Source organism: Chelonoidis abingdonii, chromosome 8 (genome assembly GCF_003597395.2).
Source record: "Chelonoidis abingdonii isolate Lonesome George chromosome 8, CheloAbing_2.0, whole genome shotgun sequence".
Classification (NCBI taxonomy): domain Eukaryota; kingdom Metazoa; phylum Chordata; order Testudines; family Testudinidae; genus Chelonoidis; species Chelonoidis abingdonii.
Genome location: NC_133776.1, coordinates 44,964,688 through 44,981,494, shown reverse-complemented (window position 1 = coordinate 44,981,494; position 16,807 = coordinate 44,964,688). Strand labels below are relative to the sequence as shown.

The 16,807-nt window shown below is 45.6% G+C and overlaps 1 protein-coding gene across 2 annotated transcripts in view; it reads right to left on the bottom strand.

The window, feature by feature from the left end:
• The window catches only part of LOC116815952 (glypican-5-like), a 630,803-nt gene that overhangs the window by 585,385 nt on the left and 28,611 nt on the right, over window positions 1-16,807 (bottom strand). The gene's annotated exons all lie outside the window — the stretch shown is intronic.

The following is a 16,807-nucleotide window of genomic DNA, read 5'->3' as shown; positions in this document are numbered from 1 at the left end:
AATAAAACAACCTGTTTTTTACTCCCAGCCTTACAATCAGAAGCCTCCTTACTAATAAAATAATAAATTTGGGGAAGTTTTATTTAAATAAAATGTAACTTTAAATATTGAGGGACAAATTCTGCCCTGCCTTACAATGCAACAAAACTGAAGTCGCATTTTGCTTTGCAACCACAAAGAAAGTGACTCATTAAATTTTGTATAAAAATACACGTTTTTCTGAATGATATCTGTCTGAATTTTTTTAATCCTTTTATGTGTATTTTATGCAAGTTCAGTATTCCTGATTATGGAATTTGCACTATATACAGTCATGATGGATATTCATAGGTTATGTATTGTATTCATAGCAATAGCAGGTGCCATACAGGTCAATAAAAGGAATGATAATAGAATACAGATAAAAATATCTTGGTGATTCATAAAATATATTTTTCCAAAGGAAAAGCAAGGAAGAACAAAGAAAAGAGGAATAACTAAACACAGAGAAAATAGTGGTGAATAGACAAAACATTTTACGAAGAGAGACGCATTCCCCCTCTCAAGTATGCAATTTTTAAGTAAATTCAAAAGGTTAAGAAAGTCCCTAGAAGAAAAACTGCCTAAAATGAGTGGTTTTAGGCATTAACCCCCTTCTCCCCCCCCAAAAAAGTAATCTTTCAATGCAAAAATAAAACTTCTGGAGATCAGGCAAATCCTGAGTACGACCAACTTTAGGAAATGTTGCAAAAAATCTTTTTTCAAAAAAACACACCTTTCCACCATAAACTCCTCCTTCCTAGTCTTACCCCTTAACAAAAAAAAACATGAAATTAATAAAAATCTTAAAAACAAAAAAAACAAAAAACTCCACCACCGCTGTATCCCAAGCAGAGTTTTGGCCTCAAAAGGAAGAAGTGCCAGAGACTCCATCCAGTCCATTAGGACTTGGCTATTGCGATTGATTTTACTTGGAAGGTGTGATAGATATGGCAATTTCCTGCATATCCTTGGGAGACATTATTGAATTAAGATTAAGTACCTTTGAGCTCCGCTGTATGAAATGTAAAGTTTATGTAATACTGTGGGCCAGGATCGCATGTAACCTCTCTAGGGGAGAGATGTGAAGTGAGTGCTGGGAGTTCAAAGGGCTATATTGAAAATGTTCCAGACAAGAATGGACTTTTGGGAAAATACATGTGAAGTGGATTTCCTGGGGAATACATAGGGGCAGGTGAATGCAAAGTCCTCGCATCTGGTTTGAGACAGTCATGAACTTGTAGCCCAGTTGTAGGTTTTCAAGACCAGACACCTCTCAGAGCCAGAGACTGGAGTTAGGGTGACCGTCAGTAAGTTTGTTAGCATGTATGTAGGTTTTAAATATGCTTTCACCTAAGAATAACTGTGCTTGCATTAACTTGCAATACAGTGATCACAGCCTCTGGGGAGAAAGCAAAGTGCAGATGAGCATTTAGGTTGCCTGGTTTGCTGGGGCCATCACAGTGTAAATCCAGGGAGCTGTGTGGCCTTAAAATCCTGGTCTGCAGGGAGTGAGACGCAGGCTTCTGCCCAAGAGAGGTGACAACTGGGAGCCAGAGACTAGAGTGGGTACCTTTGAAGAACTATGAGAGGGAATACAGGTGCATTTGGCCTGAAATTGTTACAGAAGGCACTTAGCTACTATGGTGGTAAACAGCAGGATACACCCTTCAGAAAGATCTCTTTAACATCTGCATTATTTTCAATACATACGTTATTTGAGAAATATAAATATGGTTTAACTTTAAAAGTAGAGCAAGTGAACAAAAAGAAAGATTAAAAAAGAAGATTTGTGTCACTAACTACAGTTAGTAGGGATTTTCAAAAGTGCCTAAGGGTATGTCAACCCTGCCAGGAAGAACTTGGGCACCAAGTCTCAGAGCCAAGGTCAATTCACTCTGGCTTGGGCTGCAGGGCTAAAAGTAGCAGTGTAAATATTCCCACTCAGGCTGGAGTCCAGGCTTGGAGCCCCTCCCCCTTGCTGGGCTTCAGAGCCAAGGCTCCAGCATGAGTGTAAACATCTACGCTTAGCCCTGCAGTCCAAGCCCCACCAAGACGAGTCAGTTGACCTGAGACTTGGCACCACAGGTTTCTCTTTGTGGTGTAGACATACCCATTGTTGACCAAAAGTCACTAAGACTTTTCCTTCTAATTCATATACACACTTTTTGAAATCCCTCCCTGGGTAACTAACATTTCATCTCTGACAAATCATGAATGAATAGGACTCCAATTTGCCAAAGGGAGCCATATGCACAGATTTCAAGTGGGATGCTGTGCATCTGGATCCCTTTGGAGAATCAGGCCCAACGAAAGCAATACTTGTTAGTATTTCACAGACTAATTAGTGCATGAATATGAATATGAGAAACATAAAAAGTGCACAGTATACAGAAGCATGCCTACAGGAATACATGTTTTTTTTGGTGCTCATTTAAATTCAAAGTCCATTGAGTGATTCCCATCATTTTAGAAAATAAATCTCTGTTTTCCACTCCCACGTTCACATGCACATGGATTACATATATTTCATGAACAACATGACTAACTTATGGGCCAATTCTTCATACTGATGCCAAGAAAATCAGCTGTGCACACAGGTAAATGGAAGCAGGGTGGAGGAATGAGAGTTGAGTAACATTTTCCAAAATATCTAAGTAGACCTGGCTGGGAAATTTTCCAATGTTTTTTCCATCAGAAAATGCTAGTTCGTTGAAACCAAAACCATTTCCAGGAAAGAACTAGTTCTGAGGACTCCTCCCAAATTGAAACAAAAAATGAAATAAAGATTTTGAAACTGTTGAAATAACTCATTACTGCATTTTCAAAATGAAAATATTTGTTTTTTTCTGTCGGAAATGACTTTGTTTTGAAATTGTCTAGATTATATTAAAATTTTAAGTTGAAACAAAAGCTTGAAATTATTGAAATTAAACATTTTAATTGACAGGAGCTTAAATGTTTTGGGAATTATCGATTTGCAAAAAAAAGTTTAAGATTTTGACTTTTTGTACTTATTTGGGATGAGAATTTTTTTTTTTTTAATCTCAACAATTCTTGGGGACAGGAGAAGTGTTTGCTGCTCAGCACTACTTAGGAGCATGAGGGCTTGTCCATACAAAAACACTTTGTTTGCAGCAGGCTGGCGTATAAATCTATGCTGCTCTAGCTGCCACGCAGTTAGCATCCATGTGGACCCTGCCACTCTGCATTAAAAATCCCATAGTGGACTTTAATCTCCTCCCACTTCAAAGTGGGGTAGATCAAAAATCACCAGGAAACTTTAACTGCACGCAGCAAGGTCCATGCTGTCAGTGTGCAGCCAGCTAGTGTGAGGTAGATTTACATCCCTACTTGCTGAACACCAATGGTATATCTATACTACCCGCTGGATGGGCGGGCAGTGGGCAATCTAGTCTAAACGCGATAAATCAACCCCCAGTGCTCTCCCATTGACCCCTGTACTCCACTTCTGCGAGAGGCGCAGGCAGAGTCGACAAGGGAGCGGCAGCAGTCGACTCACCGTAGTGAAGGTGGATAGATCTAAGTCAGAAGCGGTGCCAGGATTTCTGGTGCCCTAGGCAGAATTCGGGGGGCACCATTTTGTGCGCTCCCCACGGGGCACGCAGAAGCTTCCGGTTCTGCTCCCGTTGCACCGTCAAAGAAGGACCGTCCGCCGAAATGCTGCAGGCGACAGCGGCAATCATTGAGCTTCTCAATTGCCTGCCGCTGTTTTCCGCGGCACGTCGGCAGAAGGTCCTTCTTCAGTGGCGCAAAGGGAGCGGAACCGGAAGCTCCCGCGCGCTCTGTGGGGAGCACACAAAATGCTTCCTCCTGGATCCTGGCGCCCTAGGCGACTGCCTAGGGTTGCCTAATGGAAGTGCCGGCCCTGATCTAAGTACTTCGACTTCAGCTACATTATTCATGTAGCTGAAGTTGTGTATCTTAGATCGATACCCGCCAGTGTAGACCAGGCCTAAGTGTTTGTATAGATGAATTTTAAGGCTCATTGAAAGTCAATAGGACTTCGGTTCTTATGTGACTAAGTCACTTGTGAAAACAGGACTTGGGTTCTTTTGAAAATTGTACCTAATATCCTTAGCTCCAAGCTGTTGTTACTCAGGATTCTGGACTCCTCCCCTTAGCTCCCATAGCCCCTCCACACAAAGGTGTTCTGAACCCCTGCTCTGAGAGCCCTGGAAGGGCTCAGACTGACAGTGTATGGAGTTTGAGAACTAAAACCCTTCATGCCACCTCTGTGCCCATCCCATAAAACTGAAACGCGGCATTTCTGTAAGTTATGCACCTTACAGGCCCATGCAAAAGGCTGGAGGATTTGAACCAAAGCAGCTATCTGGAAGAATCTAACGTCTCCTAAAGAAAGCTGTAGGAAGCCCCAAGGGAAGCTGCTCTCCTGAAATTTCTCACTCAATAAACTCCCTGGATGAATGCTGCTGGAAGCTGATGATTAGATCTGCTGATTCAGAGCTGAAAGGATATAAATGGGATTCTTAAAAAGCAACAGCACAAAGACCCTGAAAGTTAAGAACTTGATGTAGAACACAGAGTATTAAAAGATCAACAAAACGATCCTTTAGTCTCCTAATGATACTTTTAAGTCAGTATTGTTATCATATAGCATGCTTGGCAGCTCTCTCTTACTTAGTATTAGCCTTAGGGGAGAACCTTTAGCCCAATTATAGAACTCTAATATAAGCTTTCTGTACTCTACATTCCTTGGTACAGAGAGATTAATTAGAGATGATTAGCACGGTCCTGAAGACTTTAATAATGCTGGAAATATGATAATAAATTCATCCCATTACATCTTAATGCAAAAGACAGTCTCCATCCATAAGGCATACGTGTGGGGAAAGAAAGCACGGACACCCTGGTGACTGAGTGGCAAACTGCATTAATACCGCTGAGACAGGCTCAGGAATACGTATCAGATTTCAGACCCATAGCTGCCAAGGGTGCTGGGCAGGTGACATTCTAAACACAGCAATCTGTTCTGTTTGATAAGGGACATCACAGCCACATGATTGTTCCTAGAGCTGAGGTGGCTAAGCCTTCCTTAAAAAAATCTCCTCCAAGTGCATCGTGAACAGTCACTAAAATAAAGATGCTCTTTTCAAATTATGGAGGTAAAAGAAAGGAAGTAAATTGATCAGTGATGACATTTCAGTGACTAGCACCCATTAAATTCTCTCTAGATGGTATATACGCTTTTTCTATACTTTCTGTGTATTTACTGTACCATCTTGCATACCACTGTGGAACAGGGAAAGACCATGCCTTGTGTACACTTACGGCATGGATTCTTCAGGGCTGCTCAATGGTTGGTAATATCCTTCTGAAACGGTCTGTCAGTCAGTTAATCTGGGATACTGCACAGTCACTGACCCAGGAGAGCCATGCGAAACATTTCTCAGAAAATATTTGTTGAAAGCTATTTTTGAATTTCAGTGTGACCATGTTCATTGAGTATATAGATTCTTGTAGCAAGGCGGTGGGATTCCCCACAGCCCTGCTGAGGGACAAACCTCCCCTAACACCAGTTACTGGGTCCTGCGCCGGCCCCTCAGAGGTCACGGAGCAGACCCAGAAGTATGAAAGCTCACCAGCAGAGCTCAGTTGAGAACCAGCCGCCACAGAGACCAGACGTCTGTGGCCGGGCTCCCTTGGGGGAGACAGCACCAGGTCGGCCAAGCCTGCTGCTTCCCCGCTACCCTGGGGAGGCCTGGCCGAACCTGCCCTGCACCAGCTACCCCGAGGAGCCACTGAGCCCACCCTCGAACACTTACCCAGAGGAGCCGATGGTGTTTTTGACTGCTGGTGACGCCTTGACGACTCAGGTGCCTGATGAGGGGGAGACTGGAAGTAGCCCGGGGGCAGCCGACTCCAGTCTGGCTGCAGCACTGCCAGAACCAATGTCAGTGTGATACAGCCAGGATCCCCACTGACAGCAGCGAGTGTCTGCCGCTGCTAGGGCTCCGGGCTGGGACGCAGTGGAGTGGGAGGGCCTGCGTCCCCCCTGCCACCCTTCCAAGGGTGGCAGACTCTCTCTTTTCCCTGGCCTGGAGAGGCCGAAACCTGCTATAGCTGCTCAGCCCTGCCTGAGGGCCTGAGCATACAGACTCAGTGTTTGTTGCCCCGCCCTGCAGGGCCGGCTCTAGCCATTTCACCGCCCCAAGCACGGCGGCACACCGCAGGGTGCACTCTGCCGCGGGACCAGCGGACCCTCCGCAGGGATGCCTGCGGGAGGTCCACCAGAGCCGCCTGCTGCCCTCTCGGCAACCGGCAGAACGCCCCTCCGCGACATGCCACCCCAAGCACACACTTGGCGCGCTGGGGCCTGGAGCCAGCCCTGCCACCCTGACCTAGGGCTGGGGATAAGACTATTGCTGCTCAGCCCTGCCTGAGGGCCTGAGCATACGAACTTAGTGTTTGTTGCCCGCCCTGATCTAGGGCCGGGCTTAAGACTATTTGTAGCGAGGTGTGGCCCAGCTGCACCACAATTCTCCTTCAACAAACCTTTGAGCTACCCTCGCATCATGGCAGTACCACTGCCAGGCTGTTCAACAGAGTCTGAGGAGCTGAGCAGTAGCCAGCAGACCTTTGATCAGTACAATCCACAAAAGCCATTCTGAAAATGCACTTGAGAGAGGGACAATAGGAGTGCTACAGAGCTAGTAATATAGCTATTCATCTCCTTACCCATCTAGTTTTCTGTAGGGTCACTCAGGGCCGGTGCAACCATTTAGGCGAACTAGGCGGTTGCCTAGGGCGCCAAGATTTGGGGGTGCCAAAAAGCGGCGCCCCCAAAAAAATTTTTAAATGGTTGCAGCCGCTGCTGCTGGAGAGGTAGTCTGAGCTTCAGGCGGCAGCCCAGGGCGCCCCCAGGGTCAGCGCGCGCAGCCGCTGCGCAGCCCGGCAGCCCAGGGCGCCCCCGGAGTCAGCACCAGCCGCAGGCAGCCCGGCAGAGGGCCCAGGGCGCTTCCGGTCATGCGCGCAGCCGCGGCCAGCCCAGGACATCCCCCAGGGTCAGCGCATCCGCGCGCGCCCAAGGCGCCCCCGGGTCAGGGCACCCCGCGCGCAGGCCCAAGCACCCCAGGGTCAGGGAGCCCCCAGCGGCAGCCAGGGCGCCCCCCGGGGTCAGCGCCCCCGCGGCAAGCCGCAAGCCAGGGCGCCCCCGGGGTCAGGGCCCCCGCACGGCAGCCCGGCAGCCCAGGGCGCCCCCCGGGTCAGGCGCCCCCGCAGCAGCCCGCAGCCCAGGGCCGCCCCCGGGGTCTCAGCGGTGGTCTGGTGGGAGCGGAGGAAGAAAGAGGACCCACGCTCATGCATTGGGCAAGGTTAAGCAAGTGTCGTCCCACACAGGTCGGGCCTCAGGTGCCTGTACTCCTGGCCCCATTGGTCTTGGCTGGTCCCTGCTCCTGCTCCCCTTGTGCCTGGACGGCTGGCAGAGAACAGCAGCGCTGCAGAGTCTGAGCTGCCCCAGTGCCCCAGGCACACTCCTGACCCCATCCCCCCACAGCCCTGACCCCAGCTCCGAGCCAGTCCTTCTGAGCTGGAAACCCCCTGACCCCATCCCCCCAACAGCCCTGAACCTCCAGCTCTGAGCCCAGCCCTCTGACTGACCACCCCCTGACCCCAGCCCTGTGAGCTGGGCACCCCTGAACCAGAGCCCAGTTCCCTACCCAGCCCATTGGTACCAACATACAATCACCACAGCAACTGCCCATTATGTAATTGCAAATGTATACTGACCATTACAGCTTTTAATGTTTTAAATAATGTATTTAGTTTATTTCAAATTATACAAATTAATTTTTGAATGTATTTCATTAGTTATTTTTTACATTTCCTAATACAATGTTACTTATAGTATTGCAAATTGTTTTATGGAAGGGCCCCGATTTTTGCTCTTTGCTGAGGCCCGCCTGAGTCCCTCTGGGTGCGCCCTGTTCTGGACGTTTTAAACCCTGCTGCGTGTTTTGCCTGCAACAAGGCAGCCCTAGCCTGTGAGTGACCCCCCCGCAGCAAGCTGCCTGAAGAAGTGCTTGGGGGAATCATGCAGAAGGAGCGTGATATTTTTGAGTTCTCTCCTCGATGGAGGCTGTGGCTTCCAGCTTGGTGGCAGGACAGCAGTCTCAGCAGGACTCTAGCGCCACCCACCTTGCTCAGTTGTGTAGATCTGTAGTGCACCCATCACCGGCTAAGGTCTGGCACCGGCTACTCCTCACCAGTGCCAGAAAAGCAGTCAAAAAAGTGGATGCACTGGTTAGGCTTAGTTGTCATGCCTGTTCTTTGGCGAGTGTAGAGGACCACTGAATGCATAGTATCCTCTAAATGTTGTTCTGTCCTGAGCAAAAGTGGCATGTTGATGAGGTAGTGCTGTGAGGGACAGGTGTTCTGTTATGTATCCAGCCATCATGTCTTAGTCTTCTTGGGGGGGAGCTTTTCCATCCATGCTTCATTGGTGACAGGTCTATGAAGACATATCTGACAGAATCATCTGGCCAATACATCACGAGTTGATGCAAGGCTCTTACAAAAGCCATCTAGTTTCAAGTTTCTTGTTTCTCTTTGTTTATTGTGGTATGACATATTGTTTGAGATAACATAAATAGCAAACAACTTCAGAGCCAAAAGACATTTCATATATGTGATGCCATTATCAACTTGGAAAACCAAAAGTTTCTGGGGCTCGCATGAAGTGACGCAGCCATTTGAGAAAACATTGGTAAGATGCAGGTGAGCCTTGCGAGGAAGTTGGATGGTACCGGGCAAAGCTTTTTTTTTTTGAACCAGATCAATCCGTATTATGAAAGAAGAGGAGGCGAGTTATCACATATAAGCAGATGACGAACCTATTCTGCATCCAAAAGAAAAATTCAAAGTGAACGTTTTACTTTGCAGTTCACTGAACACAGCAATACATTCGTTGAAGAAAAGATTCACTTGAGCAGACAAATTAGTTCAGTATTTGGCTTCATATCATGATGCTTACAGGTTAGCCAAATTAAACACCAAAGCAAAATTATGGAACATTGCTTGAATCTGGAGAAAGCTTTGCAACATTGGTGATCCAAGATATTGTGCCTTTGACTTGTGCAGTGAATTGCAAGCTATTGCAAAGACGAGTCCAAAGGAGTTATCACCACAAGATGAGTTGAACTTCATATGGGAAAATAAGCAGACAGATAGTGTCCCAACACAGTATCTGCTCTGTCGGCATCCTCTTGATCCAGTTTCTGTGGCCAGTGGTGACGAAAGCTTCTCGAAGCGTCAAAGTTGATCAAAACCATATATGCGAACATCAATGTTGCAACAAAGACTTGTTGGGCTATCTACCTTGACAATAGAACAGCATTGACTTGGAGGAACTTGTTTCTAAATTTGCTAAACTTAAAGCGCGGAAACATAAATTCTAAATTATAACATGTTACTCTGTGACCGTGTATTGTGTATAACGTATGTGATTTGGGGGGGGCGGGGGAGGTGGCGCAAGATGGAAGTTTTGCCTAGGGCACAAAATATCCTTGCACCGGCCCTGGGGTCACTGATCACCATGGTATCACAGCACCTCAGTATCCTGGAATCAGCTTTTGGAATTGAGCATCTTACTAGCTATACATGTACTTCTACCACTTTATATGCACCATTCCCAGCTTGACAGAACTGTTTTCTAATCACTGCCTTACATTTTAGCATTCAGACACTTAGTTCATTTAAAACATATCGCATGGCCCTCTTTGAGGACCACGTCCATGCCAAACACCATGACAATCCTGCTGAACAGGAACCAGCCAGGCCGTCACATGCCTGTTCCTGTCTCTTCATCACTACTGTGAGGAGAATGCGGGGTGGAAGGAGAATGGGTGAAAGTGCCAGGCCAGCCTTTGACTCTACCACAGAAAATGGAAAATATGCACATTGCAAGCATGCACAGTGCTCACTTCCTGAGGTGTGCACTTATCCATGGAACAGGGCAGTTCTACTGCGCACACATAGGCTGCAGATGTCAAGGGCTCAGAGTTTTCCAAAAAAACCCAGTTTTGTACAGTACTGCAAGTCAAGCAGAGTGACTAGTCCTCAGGGTGCCATGTACATGCTATACTTCAAATGTCAAACTACAGCTGGTTTGCAGCAATACAGGGTAAAAAAAAAAAAAGTGTGGTTAGATTGTGTTTGGGGTTGTTTTTGTTTTGTTTGTTTTTTTGGAAGGGAAAAGCATTTTTCTCACATTTGTTGAACTAAAAAAATAAAAATAGCTCAAAAGATTTTGCTCAAACTTTAAGAAAAACAAATCACTTTCAGGCAGAGATCAGTTATGGTAAATTTCAACCCCAAATATGAATGTTTTCGAAAGTTATGAAACCAAGGGCTCCTATTGGACATTTTTCTGCAATCCTTAAAAATACTTAGCATGCACAAATGTGCAAATGCTATTATAAAATACACCTCAGCAGCAGCAGACTAAAGCTATATAACCGGATCTTCAGTTGGTGTAAATCAACATAGGTTTATTGAAACCAGAGGAGTTGTGACCTTTTATGTCAGTTGAGGACTTGGACCAAAGGTCAACTGAACTCAAAGAGATTTTTGCCACTGGCATGAGCAGAAACAGTTTTTAGGAGGTATATGAATAGGTCCGTGAATGCTAAAATAAGGCTTGTAGTTAGGAATGAAATCTCCATGAATCTAAATCAAAATACACCCTCTCTGAAAGGTATATGAATATTCATTTTGGTGCATAAGAGTTTAACCACACAATTTTCTTTAACATCAACAGGAGAGAAACTGCCAGTGCTCTGCGAGGATACTGCAAAACTGTGTTCTGAAGTCAAAGGCCAGATCCTCAGTTGGTATAAACTGACCTAGCTCTACTGATTTCAATGGAGATAGGCCAATTTACACAAGTTGAGGCTCGGACCTATAGTTTTTACAGTGTAAATTACTCCTGTGTTGTCAGTATCAAAAAGCCAGCTCAGTGTAACCTCTCTGTTCTGCTATATTTTGACAGGCTTTTTAAGCAGTATTTCCAAACAAAACCCTAATCCAAAGCCTAACTTTTAATATTGTGCAAACTTCCCCAAAGACTCCTAGAATGACTAAGATTAGTAATACAGGAAGGTGCCAACTAAGAACCTTGCATTCAAATCTGGCTGGGTTGAACAACAGCCAGTGTTGCGTCTTTCTTGGGACTCATCCATGTGGGGCAGCTGTTGCCTCAGCTCCAGGAAAGGTCAGCAATCAGGAGAAACCAGTCTAGATTAGGAGGCTAAACCCAAACAAAAAAAAGAGAGTTTCCAAACACTGCTCTCCAAATGATTACCTCCTACAGGCACAAAGCCCAAATTAATACAGCAGCACTATGGAAAGTGCATCCCCCACCATCCTATACTAGAGCCTGCAGAGAGGTTAAACTGGACAAAGGAATTGCACAAAGGTATGGGCAGAGGCATCACAAACTACTACAACTCCACCCATGAGATACACTCAACACACAGAGGAACAAATCATTCCCTCCCCTCAGCCGCAACAGGAAGCAGGGTCCCTCCCCAGCAACCAGCTCAGACACTGCACTTTGTGGGTTTAGGAACTTTGAAACCCTGATTTAAATTATCTCTGCTACTACTCCTGCATCCAAAGAAAGAAGCAGAGCAGTGTCCTCCCCAACTCCACTGCGAGGAACCAGCACACATCAAAGCTATGTCTTCACTGCATGCTAAGCACAGGTGAGGCAATCACAGGGTAAGCGAACCCGGGATAGGCTAACCCATGCCAGCATGACCACATTGGGGTGCACTCACACCCCATGTCCGCGCTGGTGCTGTACCTGGCTATGACAAGCAATACAGGCAATTGGGCACATATCTCAAGATTTCTAGAACAATACTGCACTGCGCCACTGCTCACATTCATAGGGTATTGTGGGACAGCTTGACTGCTCACTCTAGGAACTGTGGGAGGAGATGATTTCCTGACAGGACCAAAGCTGGCATGCTGTTATGTGCCCTAGGGATGGATCCCACTTACCCCGATAACTGGGACTGACAGCTGCAGCCTTTAATGGAGACAATGATTCTTTTTCATGCTAGATGCAATGCCCCCCACCAAAGCACTGAAGTCAGTTTTCAGATCTGATTCTCTTCCTTTCACGGAAACTCTATTGCACAGATTCAAGGACTGCCCCACAAAACAACTCCATCTCAGACTTTGCTGTTAACAATAAATTGGGTCTGGCCAGGACTGAGGAGGCAGTTGACTGCAAATTGCAAAATACTCATCTTGAGGGCACTACCCAGGGTGTGAAATTAAATAAGAATACATGGTGGTATTCATTATCTGCCTCAGCTTCCCCACTTTCAGCTGGGATCTGAGCCACAGCGACATTAAGTCATGCCTCAGTTTCTCCAGTTTTGGCTGGGATCCTGGCCATAACAACACTGATCTGTGCCTCTGCTTCACCACTTTCAATGGCCCATGGCTCCTGTCCCTACATTCCCTATCAGCATTAGATCAAAGGTGTTTGATTTGTAACATTCTGCCTACTGGAGAAACCCACACTCTGACTGATGTTCTCATCCCAATCCCACACCCATGCATGGCTACCAAGGAACCAATGGTACCCCTTATTTTCCAGACACTAGGACCTGGGAAATTCCAGGTTAGTGATGACCAACTCTGGGAATGTCCCTTCCTCCCCCATATTCTTCTTTTCCCTACAGGTCTGTGGTGGTGAGGGTAAAGCTCAGTCAGTCCCCCAACCCTCTAAGAGCCACTTATAGTCCACTTCCAGACAGAGAGCTATGAGAAGAGATTGGAAGACCATCAAGTCCCAGCTAGCGTGAACGCACATCTTCACAAGTACCTTGGGATAGCAATACACCTTCACAACTATTGCTAGGTCTGCCCTATCAGCTATAGCTCACGAAGCGGTGGCTACCTTTCCACGTAACATGGACAGAGGTGTGCGGATGTGTGACCATGGAGCATGTTAAGGGCAAACCCATGGTTGAGCCCAAATTAAGTCTGCCATGAAGACAAGCTCCAAGACATAGGCTGAACCTCCCTGCCTCCAAAACATCATAACACATCTTTAAAAGATGGGGAAAAAGGACTCCCTATTTGCAACTCCACTTCCCACTACCCTAGAGTGGAGCTTTACTAGCTTTGTACTGTCCCAGAGCATAGCCACAGCACAGGTGTGGTGGAAATTTGCCATACTTGGGGCAAGGTCATGGGACCAGCCACCAGTTAGAGAGCCCCCTAGCTCCGAAGAGTGAGTAAGCCAAGTTTCTGCCTCGCTAGTGTCCCTTCTAGATATTCAGTGGTCCTACAGCCAGGTTGCACACTGTTGCACCTCTTTCATGGTACCTAAGTCCCACATCCAAAATATATATATCAACCACTGTACTCACACTGCCTACAGGCCTTCCTTCCTGGGCTTCCCACAACATAAACCCCTCACTCAATCCTCACTCAATTATTTCCCATTCTGAGTAACTCCACCAAAGTCCTGTTCCCATCTCTTACTTAGTCTTTTCCAGGGCCTATTTTAGGCTGCCCAGGACAGAGTCTCTCAGTTCCTTCCTGGTTCTTTTTGGGGCTCCAAGTCCTCCTGCTGTCCCACCTCAGGCTTTTCAGGCTTTCTGCTGAGCCAGGAGCCTCAGCCTGCTTCCACATGAGTCTCCCATTTCCCAGCCTGCCTGTCTGTTCCTCCCTGAGGACTTCCTCCTTTTTAACTCTGCTCTCTTTCCCAGGTGTACCAAGGCCAATCCCAATGAAGACCATAAACATCCCTTTTGTAGGAGCTGGATTTTATAATGTACTATGAGAATTAATGTATGATTTGATTTCATCCTGCCAGCTACCCTTTTTGAATCGCAGAAAGGAATGACAGACCAGAACAATCCTTATGAATGATTATGGTCATCCTTTTGTTTTAGGATAAGTTATAATGTCTGTTATGGTTTCCTATATGTATTACAAATTAGGCACGCTAGTTAAATATACATTTATTTGTTTTAAGGTTTAGTAAATAAGAGATAGGATTCTCTATTGTGTCTGTTAAGTAAATTAGAGAAACATTGAAGGCCTGGGTCTCAATGTAAATTGTCTTGGTTATTGACTGTAAAACTTAGCAAGGTTTAATTTGCGATGCCTTTTTGCTCCATATAAACTACTACTGTTTATATTCTCAATCTGTTTGTGTGAATGAGGAATGCATGCATCAGGAAAAGATAAGGTGTGAAGGCCATTGTTATACCCAGAGTCAAGGAAGGAGTGAAGAGACTTAAAGGACATCAAAGAATCCTCAAGGCACACCCATAATGAAGGGCAGGTTGACGACCCTGAGGTGAAGGCTGGCACCCCTAAGGACAATTGATTAAATTAAAACAAAGGACAGGATGACCCTCTCAGAGGTGTATTGGGTTGTTTACACCAATTAAGAAGTAACCAGTCACAAACTGACCCAGCAAAATCCATAGACTTCAACAAAGGAAAAAACCTATAAGAGCATGGTGCTTGGCCATGGGACTTTGGGTTCGCCTTGCCACACTCCAGGAGCATCGGATCACGACCGACAAGAGCGCAGCTCCACACTCGTGCTCAATCTAACTGGCCATTAGATTGACTCGAGCTACAACAGACTGGTAACTATGAACATCACTGGCAGGAGTGTGTGAGTGAGTGAGTGAGTGAGTGTGTGTGTGTGAGAGAGAGAGAGAGAGAGAGAGAGAGAGAGAGAGACTAAAAAGCATATGCTAACTGTTGCATTCTCAATAAATGCTGTGTATTTACCTTCCTCTATAAAGATACCATGTGCTTTGTATGAGCATAACACTTTCCCAGGTTTTGCAAGGCTGTCTTAACAAAGGACCTCTCCATTTCATCAGTCCTTTCATGGGTCCTGTTCCTTTTTACCTAAACTTCCCTGAGGAACGGATAGGGTTTGCCCTTTCATGCACAGGACCCTGAACCAGCCCTGTGACACACATCTGGTGCATTTCACATACAACTCACCACCACAAAGTCACTCAGGGAATTGAGCAGTCTTGCCACTCTCTGTACAGTACATCTGTCACATCATGAAATCACCATGACAGCCAATTAGGGAACATCACACCTCTCAGCCTCACCCAGGCATCTCATAGCATACCATATTTTCAAAAACACAACCAGGATGCTTTTGTGAAGGTATTTTTTAGGGCTGTGAAACAATTATACAAAAGTACATTAAAAAAAATGAGCTGCATACTAGTAGTGTCACTACTCCCAGTTTATTATGAAATACTGAATATGTACCATTAACAGCCACTCTGAGCAACAAAACAGCTTTGATAGCATCTATATTCATTTAACTTATTGCTTCAGTACAAGCATGTTTTTACACTGGACGCTTATTCCACTGGACTGCTTGTTCCTGGTAAACAAAGAACAAATTGCACCCATATAGCAAAATGCCTAGAACAACTGTTCTGTAGTTATAAAACATGGGATATTTAATGTGTCCTAGAAAAAATTTCTGAGACACTATATGAAAAATTGGGTCTGTCCCAGGAAAAACCAGGATGCATGGTCAATTTAGACATAACAATAAGAAACAAATAGGATATGCTAACCAGCCAGCAGGAAATGCCAATCCATCAACAGCTACCTCTGATGGTCCCAAAACACCCACCACCCCAGGATCACAGTCTCATGCTTATCAACACAAGATCTAAAATCAGTAAGCCCCTTTGACATCCATGACTTGCTTGACCTGGTCTGCATCACAGAAACCTGGTTGGTTGACACCAAGGACTGATGTTAGTGTGCTCTCTCTGCCCCTTGCCCCCCGGAATATTCATCAGACACACAGACTTAAGGAGAACAAATCTGGAGGTGGAAAGATCAGCCTTTTTCAGGCTGAACTGTAGGGAAAGCTTGCTTAAGGGTTTTGATTTAAGCATTTGTACTGTGATAAGACCTATAAGCCAGTCAGCCAAGTCCAGGATCCATTGTGAGAAGCACTGTACAAATACACAGAAAATGGCAGTCCCTGCCTCCAAATTTAAAGCCTGAAGAGTACACCAAGCAGGCAGATGAGAGAAGCAAGTGGAAACACTTTTGCAATCTTAGTAGACTCTTCTATCAGCCTTAAAGATTCTTAGAACTTTCAGCATTGCCAGCCCCCAGTAATCAAAAATCATGAGGCAGGCCCACACCTCAAAATACCATATTGACTTAAAAATCATTAGCTTTTTTAAAAAAAAATAAATAAATTGGGGTTAGTTTTATTTGCCTTTTGAGGCCTCATTCATGTTTTCACGCTTTCCTACACAAAAGCTAGAAACATACAAATTTAAAAGATAAATGCTGTGAGTTTTATGTAATCACAGCAAAGAATCCTGTGGCACCTTATAGACTAACAGACGTTTTGGAGCATGAGCTTTCGTGGGTGAATACCCACTTCGTCAGATGCATGTAGTGGAAATTTCCAGGGGCAGGTATATATATGCTAGTAAGCAAGCTAGAGATAACAAGGTTAGTTCAATCAGGGAGGATGAGGCCCTCAGTTCTAGCAGCTGAGGTGTGAAAACCAAGAGAGGAGAAACTGGTTCTGTAGTTGGCAAGCCATTCACAGTCTTTGTTCAACCCTGAGGTGATGGTGTCAAATTTGCAGATGAACTGAAGCTCAGCAGTTTCTCTTTGAAGTCTGGTCCTGAAGTTTTTTTGCTGCAGGATGGCCACCTTAAGGTCTGCTATAGTGTGGCCAGGGAGGTTGAAGTGCTCT